The sequence below is a fragment of the Haliaeetus leucocephalus genome, unplaced genomic scaffold (genome assembly GCF_000737465.1).
Source record: "Haliaeetus leucocephalus isolate CR32 unplaced genomic scaffold, Haliaeetus_leucocephalus-4.0 Scaffold317, whole genome shotgun sequence".
Classification (NCBI taxonomy): Eukaryota; Metazoa; Chordata; class Aves; order Accipitriformes; family Accipitridae; genus Haliaeetus; species Haliaeetus leucocephalus.
The window spans coordinates 622,342-645,310 of NW_010972753.1; positions in this window are offsets into that span (position 1 = coordinate 622,342).

Below are 22,969 nucleotides of genomic sequence, written 5' to 3' on the forward strand. Positions count from 1 at the left end.
TCTTACATACATGCATAACATTTAAAAACCAGTGTTCATCTCTCCTGTAATTTCCCCTGTCTACAATAACTCCTGCAGGTTTTTTAGCATCTCTCTCTCACTGAAGTTACTCAGATCCCTACACAGAGCTAGGCTGAGAGCAAGCAAAGTCCAGAGGGGTCTTCCAAAGTAGGCTTGGCTGGAGGCAAACTCGGCAGATTTCCTAGTGTTATGCAGTGCTTCAGCATGCCGCTGAACAGATCAGACGGAAATGTAGGTGCTATTTGCTTAGAGCATAATTGCACTTGTTGTGTGGGAAGGTGCCCAAGAAGCATGGAAGTTGAATGCCAAGGTCATGACTTTGTCCCACAAACCGCTGTTTGTATGGGCCAGCCTTACATGTGTGACTCCACTGAAAGAGGCGTATTCATTGCCCAAAGACATACAGAAGCGTTGTTAGCAACACTTCTTGCAGACCAGAGCCAAAGACAAAGCCTCCCACAAAAGTTAATGAAAATTTTGACAAGGAAACAATTGTGGAACAAATTCCATCATATATACTGGAATAAAAAAGGTATTATATGCAACTGAACAATCCTTTTCACATAGAGATCTCAAGACACTTCCCACACATGGATAAATATTTTCTTTCTCTGTGGGCAGGTGCGAAAATTAATTGCAAAACAGTGGCTTCCCACAAGTGACAGTGAGGATGGGTGGTAGACCTAAACAAAATTGCATTGAACTACCTTTTATGGAATCCTTACTGCAAACTTAATCCCATTTATTTTGTTACTTCTTCTATTATTGCTTGTTTTTCAGAAATATGCATACACCCTTTTCACGCTGATCCACACTGACAAGCATAGCTTCACTGAAGTTACTTATGCAAGAAAATACCAGCAAGAGACCTGTATAATACTGTCCTTTAACAAGAAAATTATTTCTGTGCCCGCAGGATTCTACATTTTTATCTCCTTCTGCAAAAGGAAGCTTCTTCTGTTATGAACCCTATGCTATAAATGAATTTCTGGAAAGCTTGCCAGTTTTAGAGGCACATTCTAAAGTCAGTGGCACCCTATAAGTGCTGTCTAATGAATCCTGTGAGTTAACTTTAAACAAGTAAAAGAATCAATATTTTTGCAGCATGGATCATGCTCTTTACCACCACAATCTGGTAATTAACATCACTATCATAATATTAAAAGTGCTATGAAATTTCAGTGGTTTATTATATGATTCAAATGCCCAATGCAGGAAAAGTCAGAAGGGCCTGATTATTGTGTGCTCAGCATTTCTTGGACATCAGGCTTCGTTTAGGTGTCTCACTCTCAAAAGAAAGTATTACAAATTATAACTCAGCCTTGAAAATATTGGCTGATATTTGTAGCTGCACTGGTCAATGGCTCAGTTAAGTGCAAAGAGTTTTAAGGTTAGGTTTCTTTACTGTTGAAATGTGCAAAAGGTATGCTGAAGGCTCAGTTTCTGCTGGCTATTGGCACGCTAATGACGTACAAAGGAGCAAATGTATTTGTAAGGCCTGTTGCTGGTGTTGCAATTGCTTAGTAATTTTCAAAATCCAGAATATAGAGGCAATGGTGACATGGGGCTAGGTCTGAAAAATTGGAGCTGTTCTTAGATATGTAAATTCATTTATATACTTAGAACCAATATACATTATTCTCTTCTGGAATGAGGTATTTGCCTCTTGAGTATGATTTTATTCTAGGACTTCATGTTCAGGTAATGAGACATTTTGGTTATATTTTATATTAACATTCGTTTTATAACGAAGACAGAGTAAGTAATAGATTCAGTAGTCAGATGTTATAGATTGTTACAAGCACCATATTGGAGGATATATAAACCAGAGAGTTATATACTATGAAAATAAACAACATGATTATCTGTTGAACACTTAACAATATGTTGTCATAAATCTCTAATTTTTTCAGCCATTTATTAGTTTTATATACACAAACCTTTACAAAGAGTAGCACTAAACTCACACGAAAGGAAAGTTAATAACACAGCAAATGTGCGTCTGAAATATTCACGCTCTTCTCATGCCTCAATGACTTCAGAAACGGTCACGAGATACCCACATCAGAGGCAGTTTTAGGAGTGCACAAGCACAGCAGTTCCCTTTTATCCCATGCTACGGTGTGAACAAAGGACTGGGACAGGGCAGAGCACTCACTCAGACAGCATGCAAGTCATCTGTATAGCTAGGGGACAGGGAAAAAAGCAGTTTTCGAGGGCTCCTGCAACTCCCACTGCAAATCACAGTAAAAACCAGGATAACGCACCCAAACAGCAACTCAGTTTCTCAGTGTGTTGCTGAAGAGCATAGGTCAATAGGCTCATCTTCTCAGAACGCAACTCCATTTCCTAGAAATGGCCCAGTGAGGAGCGGAAAGGACATGCTATTTCTATTACAGAATCGCCTCATGCTCCTGGGACGCTTCATTCTAAGTATGGGCCAGTCCTAAGAAAGAGGCCAAAGACAGAAATGTTAATGCTCTTAATTAAAAGATGGCAGCAGAATCGAGTTTATTCCTTTAGCTCTTCTGTTGAATTTCAACACTAGCATGCACCCCTCTGATGGTGCCAGCGGAGTTTTATTTTGACTCTTGAAGTCGTCTTTCACTTCAGATATGCTGGGGGAGAGGAACACAATATTTCTGACAGTTTTTATTTAGAAATCATGTATCTGAGCTACCTCAGGTTTCAGCTACATTTGGATCCAGATCAGGATCATGTAACTTGGATTCATCTCTGTTATTAATTGAGTCCTCAGAGGAGTACTGGAAAAGCAAGTATTAAGGTTGCACTGAGTACAACAGGTTATGATAGTCTGTATAACTTTTGCCCGGCTTTCTTGTGGGAAGTCACTGTGATAATGTATTTAACTAGATGCTCTCAGCTTTCTAAAACTAGCTGTCCCATGTAAAATTTTACAGCATTTTTCACTGAGAGTGCTTCACAAAAATTAATTTGTTTTTAGTGTCCCTTTGTGGTAAATGGGTACTATTACAGTCACATTAGGTTTATATAGATGAGTACTCCAAAAAAAATCAGTTCATCTATATACTCAAATGTGAGTGAAGTTGAGCTGCCTTGGTACTTCACAGCATAGCAGTTTTGAAGTCCTGATATTTCCTAGTATAATAACTGACAAGTTTTGGTATGTAATGTATTCATCCTGCAGCCATACCAGAAAAGTGATCATACAGACTCTTTTAGGTGCCAGAGGGACATCATGGGCCAACAGCTATATGCAGGCATATACACCCGTATACATTCTGCCCATTGTAGCATCGGAAGAGCTTGAGACACTGGCTTTTTTCAGCACCACATGGGAACTCCATGTAGGTGCATGAAATTTATGTGGGTTCAGGAGGGACAGACCAAGTACCTGGAAGAGAGATCCACCTGAGAGTTACTAAATAAGCCACAAAGGAAATCACTTGATTGCAAGTGATTTCAAGGCTCAGGAAATCACTTGAGATGCAAATGAAGGCTAGGAGAGTACTGGGGCAGGGGAGAAGAGGGAATTTGCTTTGAGTTATTCTTCAAAGGGGTCTACTTCTGGTTCTCTCTCTCGAGAAAACTGAGCCATGTGGCTCATGGACTGAACCAGTACTTCCACTCTTACAGAAGCTGCCATATGGCAGCTACTTTCAGCATGAAACATATTTTCTCCTCCTGCAATTCCCTGCCTCAAAGCATAGTCTTCTTCATGTCAGAGCTCATCTGTTTCACTTCCATTGGGAAATGGGTGGAAGGATAAATAGCTCTGGGTAGTGCCTGACCAGGTGCAGCTATTGTAACCCAAAAGATAGAAGGGTTACATGGGTTACAGAGCAGGAGAAGTGCCTGGACACTGATGGGGAGAGCCAGTTATCTCCAAGGGCAGTAGCAAAATGAGGCAGCAATTGCTGCTGTGGTCTCCTGCATGTCAGACTGAGGAGTTCCTGACGAAAAAGACAATGGAGAAGCTAGCAGCTAGAATATAGATGTGCAATACCTGGTCTGTACCTTAGTAATCAGACTGGCGGCAGCCCAGAAATAGTCCCACTGAGTGGGGTCAGACTGCCTACGTGATGCTCTCAGTGCAGCACGGGTGCTGAGGCAGGCGTGAGCAGCTAGGCTAGGTCAGCCATCTCGTACTTCAAAGAGATGAAGCGCACTCTTTCTCTTTTTTCTTCACCTTTGTCTTTTGTAAGCCTTTTAAGCTGCACGATCTGCTTGGTTTCGGTGAATGAATGCTTTTATTTGCATTTGTGGTTAACTTGGTGTGCATTAAGAGTGATTTCAAGATGACTGAATAAAAACAGAGCATTCCCCACCCAAATACACAGTGAAAATATAAGCCGCAGCACTTCAACAGTGCTGTAATATGCACCTCCTGTGTATCAAAGAATAACAGGGTGTTCTTCACAGGGGCCAGGACAGTAAGAAATGCCTAGTGATCATTAGGTAACAGAGAAGGCTCTCTGCCAGGCAGCGAGACACTGGGAGCCATGGCTGATGCCAGAGAGCAATCAAGCAATCTCTTTCAGTGGCACTGCTGAGACGGGATTTGTGCCTGTTTCTAATTAACGGAAACCAGGATTTATCCTTGACATAAGCAATAAAAGTAGCAGTGTTATAAAGACACCTTGTTTCATGGAGGGCAGGGGGTGAGGGGTAGTTTTTGTTTGGTTGTTTGTTTTTTTAACTTGGGTAATACAAATTGGGGAACGAGGGACAGGATGTTTCAAGTGAAAGTGTTTTTAGAGGCTGGGCTGCAATTTCATACTGACTGGAAAAATCATTGGTTTAGAAACCACTGATTGTAGGGGGCGGGGGAATCACCTTTCTCTGGTGAGGTACTTTTGGCCTATTTCTATTGCATTTGAAGTTCAATGTATACATGGGTGTTTAGATCTTCCAGGGAAAACTTCAAGAAATGCAAAAATATGTTAATTCAGCATTCTTAGGATCAGACAGGTAGAGCAAGGTTATTCCTGGAAGATCAGCACTGTTCTGGGATAATCAGGGGTACTCTTGAAGCTTAAGTACAACTACTCTTTGCTGAGACAACTGGGAAAGATGCTGAAGAAGAAGGGAGCTAGAAGAAAGGAAAAAGCAGCCTGAAGGGCTGCAGAGAACTGAAGGAAGAGGGACTTCATGGCCATGACATGGGAGTTTAGTGACCTAGAGACCCAGTGGGTCATTTGACTTTGCCTCTAGGCTTCTATAAGGAAGGTTTGTGTTAAGGCATATCTTGCAGTCTTTGAAAGTTTATTGAAGAGCATAAAGTGGCAGAAGACCACTAGATGTCTGCTTTACTAATCAAGCTGGAGAGTGATGTCCTGTTTTCAACAGCATCATCAAGGATGAGCATCAGATTACAGCCAGCCTAAATAAGCATTATTTTAAAGGTTTTGAATCCGGACTTTCAAGGAAAGGAAGACTGATTTTTTCATGGATATGGTTGAACTGCTGGAAAACCTGCATTAGATTAACCACAGACTTTAAAAAAACCTACCCCAACTGGTTCACTTTTATTAGCATCAAATATGTGACTGTAAATAGGTCTTGTGAAGCTGTCTTCATAAGGAATGCAGACCTCAGGTCTGCCTTCAATATGCTTGGATGTTTTATACCACTTCTGATTTACCCTGCAGCTGCAGACCTGCAGTGAGATTTCCCAGTGCTGTATTCCACTGTTCTCACTTTGTGAAAAACAACAGAATAGCACTTAGTTGCTTCATGTGAATGCTGAGATGGTTAAGTTGAGCAGTCTGAGACCCTTAAAAGAAGGATGTCACAAAAGCTCTACTGTATTGGTAATATTATTGTTGATGTTGAAAATTTCCTTGGATACTACAGCAATGGGCTCTACAGAACATGCTCCAGAAAAAGAAAGAAACTAAATATTTGCAAATGCTGGAAAGAGAGTGAGTCAGCAATTGAGTGGGAACATCAATCAAAACTTAACAATGAGCAGCATTGTGATGGATATTGCTTCAAGCATGGGATTCACCAGAACATTCTCCTAAAATAAAGTTTTAAGGAATGGGCTTAGCTGAAAATTCTTTTGCACAAAAGAAGTGCAAAAAGAGATGGTGTAAATTTATTATTATTTTAAACTGGGGGCATATTCAAAGGACTAGAAAGAAACAACTCCTCATTCACTCCTGAGACCTCATTTGGCTGCATATAGGCCATAGAGAGAGGTTAATTGGCTAAAAAGGCTTGGGCCATGTAATAACTCCTGCCTGGAAAACCATGGCTGTCCAGACAAAAGGAAAGAAGGCAGTGAATGGAATCAGGGAGGGACAAGCTAGGAGAAATATTTTCTAAACCATTCCCAGAGTTTAGAATAGTCAAACAACTCAGTTTTCCCATTTGTCTTGGTTATCCAGATAGTTATTTTGATACCCTGCCACATTACACATGCAAGCTAGTAAAATGAATACATCCTGTTCACAAAATAAAGCCATCAGTCACACAGTTGTGTCTCTAAAAACCAGATAAACAGCATTGTTCAAAAATTAGCCAGTGTCAGAAATTATGCAGCCTTCTGTATCAATAGCATTCTGGAAGAAGTCCAGACTTGTCAACACCAGAACATGTAATATGATTTAATAACTATAGCAAAAAAGTTTGGGTCCAACCCATCCTTAATGAAGATGGAAAACTCTTGCTGTTCCCACACAGAATATAGCATGTTTAGTTTGCATGTGACTTTATCCTGAAAACATGAATTGTTATTGTGAAATCCGTTAGCAAATGTTTGCTAAAGAGGGAGAACCTTGTTAAAGTTTTTTATTGTGTATTCACTGAAAATTTCTGGACCATGGTCCTGCTTGACTAACCTGATCTCCTTTTATGACAAGGTGACCCACTTAGTGGATGAGGGAAAGGCTGTGCATGTTGCCTACCTAGACTTTAGTAAAGCCTTTGACACCATTTCCCACAGCGTTCTCCTGGAGAAACTGGCTGCTCATGGCTTGGCCAGGCGTACTCTTCACTGGGTAAAAAATTGGCTGGATGGCCGGGCCCAAAAAGTGGTGGTGAATGGAGTTAAATCCAGTTGGCGGCCGTCACCAGTGGTGTTCCCAGGGCTCAGTATTGGGGCCAGTTCTGTTTAATATCTTTATCAACTCTCTGGATGAGGGGATCGAGTAAGTTTGCAGATGACACCAAGTTGGGCAGGAGTGTTGATCTGCTCGAGGGTAGGAGGGCTCTGCAGACAGATCTGGACAGGCTGGATCGATGGGCCGAGGCCAACTGTACGAAGTTCAACAAGGCTTAGTGCCGGGTCCTGCACTTGGGTCACAACAACCCCATGCAGTGCTACAGGCTTGGGGAAGAGTGGCTGGAAAGCTGCCCAGCGGAAAAAGACCTGGGGGTGTTGGTCGACAGCCAGCTGAATGTGAGCTGGCAGTGTGCCCAGGTGGCCAAGAAGGCCAACGACATCCTGGCCTGTATCAGAAATAGTGTGGCCAGCAGGAGCAGGGCAGTGATCGTCCCCCTGTACTCGGCACTGGTGAGGCCGCACCTTGAGTCCTGTGTTCAGTGTTGGGCCCCTCACTACAGGAAAGTGAGGGATTGTTTAGCCTGGAGAAAAGGAGGCTGAGGGGAGACCTTATCGCTCTCTACAGCTACCTGAAAGGAGGTTGTAGCGAGGTGCGGGTCGGTCTCTTCTCCCAAGTAAGAAGTGATAGAGTGAGAAAATGGCCTCAAGTTGTACCAGGGTAGGTTTAGATTGGATATTAGGAAAAATTTTGTCACTAAAAGGGTTATGAAGCATTGGAACAGGCTGCCCAGGGAAGTGGTTGAGTCATCATCCCTGGAGATATTTAAAAGATGTGTAGACGTGGTGCTTAGGGACATGGTTTAGTGGTGGACTTGGCACTGTTAGGTTTATGGTCGGACTCAATGACCTTAAAGGTCTTTTCTAACCTAAGTGATTCTATGACTCTATGATTCCGTGATTTCAAAATAGATACGCCATACCTGAAATACTTGATAAAAGCAGCAAAACTGAATTACAAAATGCTTTTATAGACTACATAATTATTTAGCTAACAACCTATGAAAGACTGGAATGCCAAATCTACTATCCAAGGGTGTTTCCTGGAACAGGTCTTTGCATATTCTAGGTAGAGGAAGAAATAAAAGTGTTCAGAGATGTTTCTTAGAATTTTAGGAAGTTGAGTAACATCCCTATTCACAGATGAAATTCAATAATGTATGTTAGTAGGTGCGGCAGAGGATCCACACGGGACATCACACACAGACCAATGTGATCAAGTGAAGCCCATTTACTACAACTTTTAGCACAGTTATATACCTTATGCGCTTATGCATGCGCCTTATACAATACTCTAATTGGTACAATACCCCGTTTCATGCGGCGCTATCTTATCCTCTGCTGGCTGCTCAAGCTTCTTCACGAGGTGTCCAGCGGTTACTTATCTCATTCTTCGGCATCCAGGAGTTCTTTGTCAGGCTCTTCTTATCTTCCTTTTCCCAGCATACAAGGACACAGCGTCCTTGTCCACTTCAGCACTTTGTAAACTTATGCTTCGTTCCCAGCTAAAGGCTGGATTGCTCACATGCCCTCGCCCAGCCAAGAAATCCTCAACAGGTAGGCATAAAAGAGCATAAAAAGAGACTCAAGATAGGCCTTATTATTTAGCTAGAAGTGTTGCCGTTGATGGTCCATCACACAGATCAAATATAATGGTTCAGGCAGGCACCAGTTTCTTCCAAGTGCTGCAGCATATGGAAAATAGGCTCAGTCAGAATATTTTTTATGAAATTTTGTTTTAACATGTTGATTTGCTAAAAATGAAATGTTTCACAGAGACATGCCTTGTTTTGACATAATGCTCAGAGTCACCATAGGAAGTCTGCTCCAAAGCAACAAGAACACTGCTTTTCAAGTAGGATTTCCAGCAGCCACCTCTGCAGAAATATCTCTGCTCTTCATCTCAAAACAATTATTTTGATGCTGTTGTAATTTCTCAAAAATTTTTGAAAGGTTTTGGTTTTATTTCAGTGAACACACATGCTCACAAAACCAAACCACATTTTGAAGCATCACTGTGAAATGTGATTGTCTTCCTTTGGGCAGCACCAGTGATTATTTTCGCACAGAGCACTTGCTCATTTTAGGTTTTGTATTAAATCCTCACCACAGTAACCAGGGAGAGATCTCCCAATAAGCAATTGTTTTTGTAGCTTGTGGATGAACATAGCACCATCCACAAAATCAAGTCTAAAATGGCCCCACAGACATCAGAGTAAGCTACCAAGGCATTCAGTGCTAAACCACTTACAACAATGTTGGACGTAAAAGTATCAGCATTGGTTTATCTGGAACAATCTGTGTCTTTCTTGTAATTAAATAATTAATTAAAACCCAAGTAAAGTGTTTTATCTGAATTAATATCTTGTATCTGATCAAATGTCAGGGCTGGTGCCTTCTAGTTAACAAGAAATAAATGGACCTATATTCCAAAATTAATTGTGATTAAATATTTCATATCTAGCATATAAAAAGTTGGAAAAGAATTCCCATTCCCAATTCATTTAGTATCCTTTGGAAGCTGCAGGTATGTGGTAATGATGTAAAGTGAAGATAGATCCATCCTATATTCCTGGAAAGCTTGATCACTATATAACACTTGGAGAAATACTTTATTATATTACAGAGATTTTTGCCCTGGCACCTCTCTTTCACACACAGTTCTAAATAAAAGAAACATGTATAAATTTATGTCTAAAGATAGTAATTTAAAAGTTTCCGAAGGAATATTAGCTGTACATATCATACCTTTCTAGGAGATGGTATTATACAGCATTTCTTATACAGCAAAAAGACTAGGAGTGAAATGTAACCGGAGAGCACAATGTTAAACTCCTGCACAAATGCTTGCTGCACAGAAGGCCAAGATTGTGGCCAGCCTTTGTGCGAGGCAGAAAGTACTGGAAGTAGGTACCTTGTATCCATATTAAGAAAGCACGGTCTAGCCAAAATTAAAATCTTAGCTTAACTGGAAGGGAAGACAGGTTTACAAGAGTGAACACAATACTGGAATTACAATATTTCAAAGCTCTGGGACCCCAATCTTTACAAATAAAATCACTGATTTTTTTTGCATTTCATCTCACTGTCTTACTGCACACCTTTGCATTTCTGTGTGTCCGGTATGTGGCAACACTTTGTGTTGGGACAGCTGAAACTTCAATGAAAATGTACCCTTGACTTGCTGATGAAAATAGAAAGGTTTTGAGGCAAGTTTTGGAGGGAGAAGTCATATTTTTTGTGAGACTAACAGAGATACTGGGGAAAAGATGCATGCTTGTGGCCATACCAGCCTTTCTTCCACCCTGAAAGAGCAAGTAACTTCAAGGTTTGGTACAAGTTTAACTTGTTTAAGAAGGTGGCTGGTACCTGTGGAGCTGGAGAGGAATGTTAGCCAAAAAAAAAGGGATTATGTGTGTTATGGATTTGTGTGGCGTGGGTTTTTTTGGTAGCAGGGGAAGGGGCTGCAGGGCTGGCTCCTGTGAGAAGCTGCTAGAAGCTTCCCTGCCTCAAAGCCGGACCCGCCTCTGTCCCAGGCAGAGCCCATCAGGGACAGTGGTAACACCTGTGGGAGGACAGATTTAAGAGGGGAAACCTGCAGTGAGTAGGGGACTGGAATATGAGAGGAACCCCTCTGTGGGTGCTGAGGTCAGTGAGGAAGGAGGGGAGGAGGTGTGCTGGAGGAGAGGATGCCCCCCCCAGCCTGTGAGGGGAGCGGAGGCCCCCCAAGATGGCCGTGACTCTGTGGGAAAGCCTGCAGTGGAGCAGTCTGTGCCTGAAGGACTGCAGCCCATGGAAGGGACCCATGCTGGGGAAGTTTGTGAGGAACTGCAGCCCACGGGAAGGACCCATGCTGGAGAAGTTTGTGAAGGGCTGTCTCCCGCAGGAGGGACACCACGGTGGAGCAGGGGACAAGTGAGGAGGAGTCCTCCTCCCCCTGAGGAGGAAGGAGCAGCAGAGATGAGGTATGACGGACCGACCCCAGTCTCTGTCCCCTGTTCCCCTGCGCTGCCGGGGGAAGGAGGGAGAGAGAACCGGGAAGGAGGGAGGGGTGGGGGGAAGGTGTTCTCAGGTTTGGTTTTACTTCCTAATATCCTTGTTTTGATTTGATCGATAGTAAGTTAAATTGATTTTGCTTCTTCCCCAAGTTGAGCCTGTCTTTTGCCCATGACCACAAGTGGGGAGTGATCCCTCCCTGTCCTTGTCTCAACCCATGAGCCTGCCTTTATATTTTCTCCTCATCCCACCATGGCTGGGGGTGTGTGTGTGTGTCAGTGAGCAAGCAGCTGGGTGGTGCTTTGTTACTGGCTGGGCTGAAACCATGACAATGTGGTCCTTAGCTGCAGCAATACACCTGAATTGCTCAAATTAGCCATACTGAAGAAGATGTGGCGCAATTGCTCTCCTCCGATATACATACTGGGATTTCTCTGTGTGGACACAAAGGTCCCTCGAGAGGGAAGCACAGGTGTAGTCCCACAGCTCACAGTGATATAGAGCTTTTATGTGGATCTGGCACACCTTCAGAACTACCAACTGAGAAACATTCCTGGGCCAGCGCACAGAGGTGGTCATTGATGCAGTTGGAGACAGGTACTCCTTGCCTCTCAAATATGGGAACTTTAACTACAGGAGAATTGAGCAGAATTATAATTATAAAATAAATGTGTCTTGAGTTCAAAACTTTTACTGTCAGGTAGAATTTTGAATTTAAATTCCCAGACCTGCAATCTTAAGGTATTTTAAGTCTCCCTTTCTGTGTCAATCCTTTGTTCTTGTTTCATCTCTCTGTTTTCACCTCTCCTCCCCTCGAATTACAGGGAGGACTGCAGAGTGTTCTGTTTCTTGAGTTTTTTTCCTTATAATTTGGTTGTTGCTTCCTATCAGACAATTACTGTCTCCCTTATACTAATTGCTTCAGCAAAAGGCCAATAGTTGCAATAGCACCTCTCCAAGTCTCTTCCAGACCACACCATGTGTGATAACAAGGGGTGCAGTTCCATTAGCCTTTGCTAGAAATCTTTGCACATGCCCTGCAGCAAGCCTGGAAATGATTTTTCAGCCTCTTATAATTTGTACTTTAAATGTTACTTAAATGTTGTTGAGGGTTTTTTTCACCCAGAAGCCAAGTGATGCACACCCTTTTCAGTCAGTAGCATGTGCCTGCCAACTTTAAGAATTATCCAGTTTCTGCCTTAGCCCTGTTATGATATGATTTATTTTGTTTTGAATCATGGATTGGTTGTTTTGTTCTTTTTTAAAGAAGCTATGTTTGGGTGTTCCTTACTCTCATCAAGATCAGAGCAGCCAAAGTGAATTGTTCAAACTTGTAAATGAAAATGTACAGCACAGGCAATTTTTGGTGTTAAGCCCCTCCTGTTACCTTGGGTCTAAAAGAGGAGATCAGAGGCTTGTTACAGTGTAAATCAGATGTCATCAACCTGTTGCAAGCAGCTGAGATGCAGACCACAGGTAATGCCTATGTCACCTTATTGTGTTAGCACCAAGTTATCCAAACCCCAGCTCTGGGAGAAAACCACCAGGGGCTGTGGGGTGTTATCCTCGGTCTTCCATCCATGCCCCAGTGGCACTCTGCCCCCAGCACGCACCCACCCACCCTGGGTCGCTGCCGTTCCCAGGAGCCATGGGCAACTTCTGCTTGTGACTCATGATCAAAACCTCCTTTCCCCTCAAGTTTGTGCAGTGCGTGCAGTCCTTGTACATCAGAAATCCTCCCATGGCCAGCTAAGGAGGTCACCTGCTTCTGATGAGTTTCACTTCTTCCACCACCTACTCTCCTCTGCAACATCAGAGGAGCACTCTGATCATCTCTGGAGATCTACTTTGCAGATCTCAACAACATTGGTACAGTTTATTTTCTTACAAAGAAAAAAAATACAATAAACCAAACCAAAACAAAAGGGCGGGTGTGAACATGTAACTCCAGAAAAACCCAGTTAAATTTGCTGCTACTAATAGGCTCTGAGATCCATGGGACTGGAACATGAACAGCCATGTTATTTTGCAGAGTGCATCTTTAAGGAGAGGTTAGTATTGCAATGGCTTCAGTGGGTGTAGGGGAAAAATAAGAGATCTGGAAAATAAGAGTGACACTGTTCAAGTTGTTTGTGCCACTAACTGTTTTATTTTGCCCAAGGAACTCTCCAAATATCTCACCCTTGGCTAGTAAAAGCAGTTGTCAAAAAAAAATACTAGCAGAGCTGTGGGGAACAATGACCTAGAGACTTTTGGCACAGAGGAGAATGGATGGCATTCTGGGGGGTGTTTTCTGCTTTGTTTTATGGAGTTCATCACTATGGAAATAATGCTTGTTGATACTGGTGAAGGGTGGCAGCTCTGATGAGGGAATAGCTTGTATTCAGTTATTTATGGTATGCTTTCCAGTGAGAGAACACAGGGAACTAAAAGGAGAGCAATAAAGCAAGGGAAGACATTAATCCCACGTAAGGGGAGGGGGGGGAAGGCAAGGCAAATTTTTCAGTATATAAGGAAGGAGTAAAAAACAAACCCCCAAATCCTATGTTCTCACCACAACAGATAGCACTTTATGTTGATTATTATCAAAGTGGGATATAAACTTTAAAAAGAAACTCCAACTGGCTTTTAGTAATGGCAAAATCAGATTTATCTGTAGATATAGCTAGTATTTTTCTTCTCTGTTGTAGGTGGTATTACATTTCCATTTGGATCTTCTGAAAATAAGGATAAATGAGAGATCCATGACATATCTGGTACTGATTCTTTTCAGTATATTTCAGGCATCTGTAGATGTGAAACTCAAATAGCCTAAAGCTGTATTCAAGGTTTATGGAGCAGAACTAACTGAGAGGCTAAGAGGACTTTTCTCTGTGGTAACCCAGATATTAAAATGGAATGGTTTAGACGATTTGTATGTGGAATGTGCCCACCGCCACAGGCCAATATACATTAACATGGTCAAAACCTTTTGCTGGTGTTGCAAAGAAGAGAGCTTTTGAAATATTGGGAAAGTATTCTTTTCAACAGACATGGAACTGGCAAGGTAACAACACCTCTTCTTTGCTGGCATCTTCATTCCTCTGCTAAGCACAGCCCTGTCTGTAACCCCTTCACAGAAATTAAATTACACACTCCAGGAGCATTTGGATTCTCAGGCAAGGACTACCACAGACTTCTTGGTATCTCTGTAAATGCACATTTCTGGCACTCCTGTCTTGTAGGTACTCCGGTTTACAATGCCATCATGACAACTGAAAAATTTTGTAATGGTTCCAAAATGCCAATTTCTGTCTTTTTTAGAGAGCATGACAAATGTACAAATTAAACAATATTATAAATAATTGCATGCATGTCTTTTCCATGCTAGTCTCATAAGCCCCTTTGGCAGTATCCTCTTGGGATTTTGCTTTCTGCACATGCCTTCTCCTTTGATTCACAAATTCATAAACAGCAGGGCTGAAAGGAACATAAAGAAATCATCTGGTGTACTTTAGCCTGAAGTAATATCAGATGCACCTAAATCATTCTAAATGGATATTTGTCTGACATCCATTGAAGAATTTCATACTATCCAAGCAAAATATTCCAGTTTATCAGTATCCTTACTATTAGAAACATTCTCCATGTGTTTAATTTATGCTTCCCTTTCTGCAAGTATGTTGCTTTTACATAGAAGAAAGGTGTGGAAGATGCTATAAAATTTTTATTTTCTGTAGAGATTTTTATATTGTGTCTCCTCCTCTCTAAACGGAGTCTTTTTCTCTTCTCCCTCTCTAAGTCTCTTAGAATTCAGCTAGTCCAGCCCCTGAATCAAGGAAGGGTCTTCTATATTTAAGTAATTTGTGTTTATCTGATCAGTGTTTGTCTGTCCTCTTAATACAGATTTCTTGATGAGTGTAGTCATAGTTGTATAGCTCTTGGTTTATGTCCAGTCTTTCCCCAGTAATTTACCTTCTGACTTATGCAATGTCCAACACACACTTCCTAAACCTGTAATGGAGTATCTCTGCCACTCTATACTGGAGTATCAGTGTGTTCCATGTAAGGAGGTGTGAAGTCCCCTTATGGCCAAATAAGATAAAACAGCAGGTGCCAGTTGCTTTTACTGTCATTTATAAACACTTCTAAAGTGAATATAGTATTTTATCTAGGGTCCACTTTAGAAACAATGCAGACTGTATTTTCCCCTGTCTCACAGAGCTCTGCAACATTACACTGTGGTAATTAAAGCAAAGTGAGCTTTATGTTTAGTGGAACAAAACCAATTTCAATGCTTTTGAAAAGTTGCCCCAAAGAATTTTGCTATAATTTATGCTGATGCAAAAAGCATGACAGTGATGTGTGACATACATCGTGCCTTTTTAGGATGATCTATGGAGTTGATGCATGGCTTTGCCGTTCTTCTCACATATGCAGGTCTAAAACAGAGACACTCGCACAATATTTCATGCATAAGCACTGCTTAGCACCTCCGGTGCCTTTCTGGTAACTGGGGATAATTAATAAGGTATAATGACATGGACATACACTGTCCTGTGGCAAGCAGTTGTAAGAAAATAAACTAAGCATTGTTAGCATTGAGTCATCTACATTAATAAACCATAAAATAATAGAGGCTAGAGAGGGAAAAGACCTATTAAGTCATTCACTCCATCTCCTGCCAAGACAGGCTTCTTTTCTGCCATATATTATTAAGTGCTTTGTCCAGTCTAGTTTTAAATTATTCAAGCAATTTGATTTCCACTATTTCCTTTGGGAGACTACTCTACAATTCAGTTCAGAGGTATATTTATTTATTCCTTGCTCTCTAAATAAAAATTTCTTTGCTTACCTTCACTACTTTAAAAGCCACTTTCCAAATTGTTTTTTTTTTTTATTTTATTACTCTTGGAACTGGGATGTAAAGTGGGGGATGAAGAGGACTTTGGATGAAACAAAGACATGACGTTCTCCTGGGAAACTAAATAAAGGGAATGTGTTTTCTTTGGGTGTTTTTTTTGTTCTTTTGTTGTTGTTGTTGCTTTTTAAATCTCACACCACATCTTTATACACCCCACAAACCAGAGCCAAATATAATAGCAGGCTTTACACACTGTTGACTAACTTCTCCTCATCTTGCAACCAGTAACCATCCTGTGATGGTGGGCATCCCAAGCAGCGGTGGAGGAGATAGCTTGGGGGCTGTGGTCCGGAGGAGGCAGGGAGGGATGGCTACCCTGCGCCCGCTCAAGAGAGCACACTGCCCGTGGGCCGCCCTTGGCGGCAGTGGCTTCCAGTGGTGCTATGGGCTGGACTCGAACGCAGCAGGGGGTTTAAACCTCCGGGCTGCTCAGAAACGTAAGGTCAGCTTGGGGGTCTCACATGCTTTGTGACCTGGCTGGGTGCTGCACATCGCTGGGCGGGCTGTTGTGAGGGGAAAGGCCAAGCACTAAATATGCAGGGTGGTAGAAAACACAGGTGAATGATTAAAAGGCATGTGTGTGGTGTAAAAGGAGAAATAGTAATGAAAGAAATTCTTAATCCCAGCTGTTCAGCTGTGCCTTGTCAAGTGTTTCAGCAAGCTCGTCCCCAGCCCTATGCTCTGGTACACTTCACAAGAAGCTTTCAGGTAATGGGAGTTTAAAAATTAACCGGTGCGCCCTGCACTGTATGCTCATGAGCCAGGGCCCTTTGAAGCGGGTAGCAAAATCCCCACCAATTTCAAAGGGCTTTGAAGCGAGCCCTGAGCATGTGGAGACAGTAGTTAATTTTACACTTAGACACAAAGATGCCCTGCAAGTGAGCGGCGTGGTGGCTGGGATGGCGACCCTTGCCCCTGCCGCCCTGCTGGGGAGACAGTGGTGGGAAGAGCCAGAGCGTGGCCGCCTGGCACAAAATGGCAGCCAGCCAGCATGGCGTCCGTGCTGCAGCTGTGCCTCTGGCAGGTGCCTACCTCTTGTTAGCTAGATTAAGGCAACACAGGACACGGAAAAAAAATCATCTGCCCTTCCTCTAAGCGAGTGCAAATGTTCAGTCTTGGGAAGAGGAGCAACTGTGAAGCAATCCCCTGGGAAACTGCCTTCCCTTGGCAGTGGGAATGGAGAGGAAGGTCAGCTTAGTATGGGACAGCTGAAATTCAATACTGTGAATACTAAGACACACACTAAAGGGTAAAATGGCCAGGGTCTTGGAGTAAAGAGGACTAAATGTGGCAGCAGAATGCAGGTTTCCCTACAACTGCAAAGGAAAATGAAGGTCCCCTTTGAGCAATCCTACAGAAAACTCTAGGGTGAGGTGGCAGCCAACAGCAGTGGCTCCTTTATTTAGGTCTATTTTTTTTCCTATCTTCTGACAGAGAAGAAGGGAATGACCCTGTGGTGGGTTGACCCTGGTTGGATGCCAGGTGCCCACCAAAGCCACTCTATCACTCCCCCTCCTCAGCTGGACGGGGGCGGGAAGAAAATATAACAAAAGGCTCGTGGGTCAAGATAAGGACAGTTTGATACAGTCATAGCAAAGGTCGCGCGTGCGAAATCAAAGAAAAAACATATGATGTTATTCTCTACTTCCCATCAGCAGGCGATGTCTAGCCGCTTCTCAGGAAGCAGGGCTTTGGTACGCGTAGTGGTTGCTCTGGAAGACAAAATGCCCCCTCCTCCGTCTCCCTTTGCTTAGCTTTTATATCTGAGCTGACGTCATATGGTATGGAATATCTGTTTGGTTAGTTTAGGTCAGCTGTCCTGATTGTGTCCCCTCCCAAGATCTTGCCCTGCCCCAGCCTGCCATTGAGGGGAGGGCAAAAATGTTGGGGAGACAGCCTTGATGCTGTGCCAGCACTGCTCAGCAGTAGCCAAAACACTGGTGTGCTATCAACACCTTTCTAGCTACTGATGCAAAGCACAGCACTACAAGGGCTGCTACGGGGAGTATTAACTCCATCTCAGCCAGACCCAATACAGACCCATGCTTGGTGGAACAAAAGTAAAAATATCTCGCTCCTGAGTATGAGGGCACTGCAGAGGATGCAGGTGGTTTCCCAGCCAGCGCCAAGGCACAGGCACAGCCAGCCATCGCCTAACATGGCCATCAGCCCACCCTGCCCTGCTGCCAGGCCAGGTCCTCCCTCCCTCAGCAGCCCCTGCTGGGGACAAGCTGGGGGGGCCTCCCAATTGCTGGGATACCCCACCCTCCACCCTGTGCCTCCTGGGGAGCAGGGCAGCAAGGGATTCTTCCACGCCGGCCCGTTTGGGCCTCCCTCCCCACGCTGCCGCCTCTTGGCCCCGGCCCCACGTCCTTGGGGAGGCTCCGCTCTGACATGGCGGCACGGCTGAGACGCGCGATGCCAGCTCTGAGGCACTGGTGAGGGACTAGCCAAGGGCAGGCAGTAACACCTGAGCATCGCCATACAGATATCATATTTGGACTCCATCTTCAGAGAGGATTCCTTGTGAACTGATCCCCTTGCACGACAATATGGCTACCTCAGAGTCCGGGCACGCCCATCTTGAGACTGAAGGCTTTTTGTAAGCCATTTTCCTTCCTTATTAATTGCCTTCAGTGTTTTAAGAAGGTCGTTTGAATTGTGTTGTGCTGTTGCTAGTGTCTGATTGTACTCCTTAGGATAGTTTTAGAAGAAAAAAACATAAAAAATAACAGCATATTAAAAATAATAATTCATTTTATAAAATATAAAGACACATGAAGTATTTTGCCAGATATCTTCAAAATATTGGTATGTATTACAAGTTTCCAGTTTGTAAGAAACCACAGATGTTTCCAAGGAACTCATTAATTTTTCCAATTTTTGTGAGTATGCTTGAACACATTAATCAAAATGGTGGGGCTTATTCAAACAATATCTTCTTTTAGCCATATGAGCTCTATTTAGTATTATCCATCTGGATCTACACAATTTGGTGTGAGATTCCACAAGGGCAGCCACCATTTCTGGCATGCCACAGGAACAGCTGCATTTAAGCAATCCAGTTTGGGATTCAGGCAAGTAAAATTCTCCTGAGCAAGGCTTTGCCCACTCCAGCACCTGAGTTGAACGCTAATAAGCACTTCAAGCTGTTTTAACTATGGTTATTACTTGCTTCCTTAGCAACTCTGTTTTAACTCTATTTATGTGAAAAACACACAGAATAGTATGAACTTGTGGAAAAAATTATTTGGTAAACTAAGAATGGGACTGAAACTAAGAACTACATAGGAAGCCCTATTACATGGCGTGTAAAAATCTCCTTTATTAACAAATATATTCAAAGTAGTCCCTTAGAAATAATTTAAGAATAGCTGACCCTGTCCTGGGAGAGGAGGATGGACCACAACAGTGCCTTCTAGCCTTGGTCTCTCTACGGGGCACACAAGCTGACAGCAGAACAATGCTCAAGTGACGAGAGTTCAGTGGTTGATGGGTCTTAGCAAAAGGAGAATACTTTGCAAAAGCTGTTTATTTTCTACTGAAATGTGTTTTGCTCTAGTCAAATATGGTTAGCCATTTCATTACAAGAATTCCATGAAATATATTCCTGGATTGGTTAGTGACTCTATATTGCTGACGAGCTAGCCATACCTTGTTTTGTGTTTTAAATATGTAAAGTAGGCAACCCTTAGATGTTATAAAAGACATTTTCAGCTACCCGTTGTAAAAAGGGGTCATATTTGAGGCCCTATATTTAAAAAGAAGAGAACTTTTACTTCCCAAATAGTCAAGATGTTCATGACTTTGTCTTTTATAGTTAGATAAATATTTACAGTTGTTGCCATTAAAGCAAGGACTTACTTCACAGTGTCATCCTTATGACTGTGTGGCACCTTTATAGCACCTTCAGTTATTTCCTGTGCTATACAAATGTGGGAAGTAGTCGCTTATTTTCAATCGTAGTCTGTACTTAAGTTAGGCTACCGGTTGAAGAAAAATGTTTTAATTGTTGTTGTTCATTATATTAATATTAGGACTATAAAAACTGAAAATACAGTTTATTTTGAATTTGATGTCTAATTCTTCAATCTAGAAATTTCCTTAGACTCCTCCTTATGGATACACTGCCCTAGTCAGCTGGACCAGAGCAGGCTTCCGCCAGCTCCTGTGTAAGATGGAGGCCGCCTGCACTCTCCTTGATTTCTTTTTTGGGAATGAAAAGTGAGGAAAATAACAGTTCACCCTTGACTACAGTCTGCCACGATGCTGAGTAACAACACCTTGCTCCTGGCATAGACAGTGCTTTTTTGTGGACTAACATTTAATATAATGGTTACAAAATCCATCTCTGAGATTGAGGGAGATGAAGGTGTACAGATGGCTTGGCCCATTACTTCATGGTATCGCTGCACATCACTACACAGTCTTTGAGACTGAAGGGTAATGTCTATGCTGTGCCACATAGTGTGGAGCTAAAAACTCTGAACTAGCTCTCAGCAGTTCTAATGTAGCTGTGTGGCATCACGTGTTCCATAAAGCTCTGTAGCTTGCAACGCTGCCCCTGAGCTAAATTAGCCCTACTTCTTAGCACAGCTAATTAACCTAAGCAGAGTCCACACTGACACAACACTGCCTTTGGTCCTAAAGCTGACTGGGTTGCTGCTAGCCTGAGGATGTCCAATGGCCATCGTCCATTACATAGTTTATAAAGACCTGTGTGTGGATGTTTTTAAATGTTGTAAATATTTCAATCCAGTGCCACGGTGACTTAGCCAGCAGGTTGGGAGATGGAGTTGGGAGGCTCCCATCAGGCCAGGGGCAGCTGTAGGCTGGGATACCAGATGAAGGCAAATATTTGCAATGCTATATCCAGTCACAAAAGAAATAATGTTTTTTCTGCAAACGGATTTCTTTTCACCTGGTCAAATGTCTTTGCGGAGGGTAAAACAACTAAGTCACACGTATTGGCCAATCCCTCCCTCTCCCGCAGCATCGCACTGATACCACGGGACTTTCTATCAGGGTTATGGGACAATGGGAACTGCTGTCTGAGCAGGAGTGCCCGGCCACCAGCCGGGAACCGAGTGCCACCTTCAGACTTAACACATTGCTTTCCCTTCCATTAGCCCTCCCGTGTGGGGCAGCTGTCCCAGAGTACCCAGGAGAAATGATCTAGGCAAGACAACAGGCCAGTGGCTTCCTTGTGTACTCCAAGGCCAACCTCATCTGCTAAGTTACACATACGTAACACACAGTTAAAGAAAATAGACATATTTTGCCCCTGGAAGAGAGATGCAAATATTTTTAAATAGAAAACATGAGCTGGTAGATTTCACTAAAGAAAGAGGATATTCAGTAACAGGAAAGTTTCCAATTAAATATAATTCCAGTCTCTTTTGTTCATTAAACAGCATGTTCAATGATTTTACAGGGATGATTTATGTTCTAAAATATCTTGCTCTCCCTTAGCCTCCACTGTAGTTAAATTTGAGACATCAGATATCGCTATAGCAACAGTTTGCTTTCAGAAAAACAAAATTTGTAAGGGAATTTTTCACTTCCCTACAGAATCAAGGAGTTGGTAAAGACTAAAACAGAAACATCTGAAATCACAGGTTAGGGAATATAGAAGCATGATGTACTACAAACTTCTTATTCCACAGCATTGCCAACTTTCACAATTATTTAATATCTGAAAGCCCCAACACTTGACATCCTTTTATTTGAATATTTTTATTTTAAAATAAAATCAGAAAGCAGCTTGAAGAGAAGATAAATAGATGATCTTTTGTAATGGAATTTGCTGTTTATAGGGAAATGTTTGCCTAGTTAAACTATCTGAACAAGCAGCTTGGAAGTACTAGTATGCAATGATGACTACTACATAAAGGCTACGTATAATCTAAATGTGTTTGAGAAACTGAGGGCCTCACTAAAGTTGATAGATGATATGAGAGAAACCGTAATAATGAATACCAGTGGTTTATACAAGAACATAGAACTTGAAACATAATTAATGCATACAAAATTTTACATATTACTTACGGAATGCTAGTGGATGTCATGCACATAAAATGCATGTCACAGAGTTGAAAACCTCAACCTCATGCACCTTTCTCCCCTGACAAATAAACACACTGTCTCTGTAACCCATAGTGACAGATTTTTTTTTTTTTTTTTCAATTACAAATGTCTGTAAACTGAGCACAGTATTAGTGTTAGAAAACTGGAGTTTATAGAAACACCTTTCAGGGCATTGATAAACATAGAATAAAGCAGAATTTGGACCTTGACTATATGATACCTGGTAATCAGTTTTAAAAAGCCAGCAATGAAAAAAAGCCTTGCCCCAGGAAATGTAGAGTGTGAGTGCCAGAGCTACTGCTGAGGGTGAGACAGAGGAGCAAGTATCACAGCACATGCACAGAACAAGAAGCTAGTACAGCATCTTCATAGACCCCTGTCAGACAGAGGCAGAAGAGTCAGTGCTAGCTGGAATCCCATTTAAAAGCACCATGGTGGTGATAACTCATTGCTGCAATATTAAAACATCCACAACTGTGTTTCAGAAAAAAAGCATAGCTAAGAATGGTCAATTCTATGCATACATATATATATTTATATCCATATATCTGTATGTTAGGTTTCATCTGAGCAGTGACATTGTGAACAGCTTCTGGTATGTTAAAAAAGGGAGGAATCGCGTAAAGGAGCTCAGGACACTGATGCATACTTAGCACTATTAAATGACAGAATGATACCAAGAAAGCATATGCTGTCATCTTTAGAAAACTAGTTCAACTGAGAACTGACAATCAAAATGGTGTATGGCCCTGACAGGGCATACGCCACATAACTTGTCTAATGTGCCATACAGCACCAATCTTCTATCAGTTTTATGTTCAATTTCAATCCAGACACTTGTGATTGATAAAATAACCTCTGTACCCACGGGTTACAGAGCGTCATGCGTAGTGTTTGGGGGAAAAGGGAGTGAA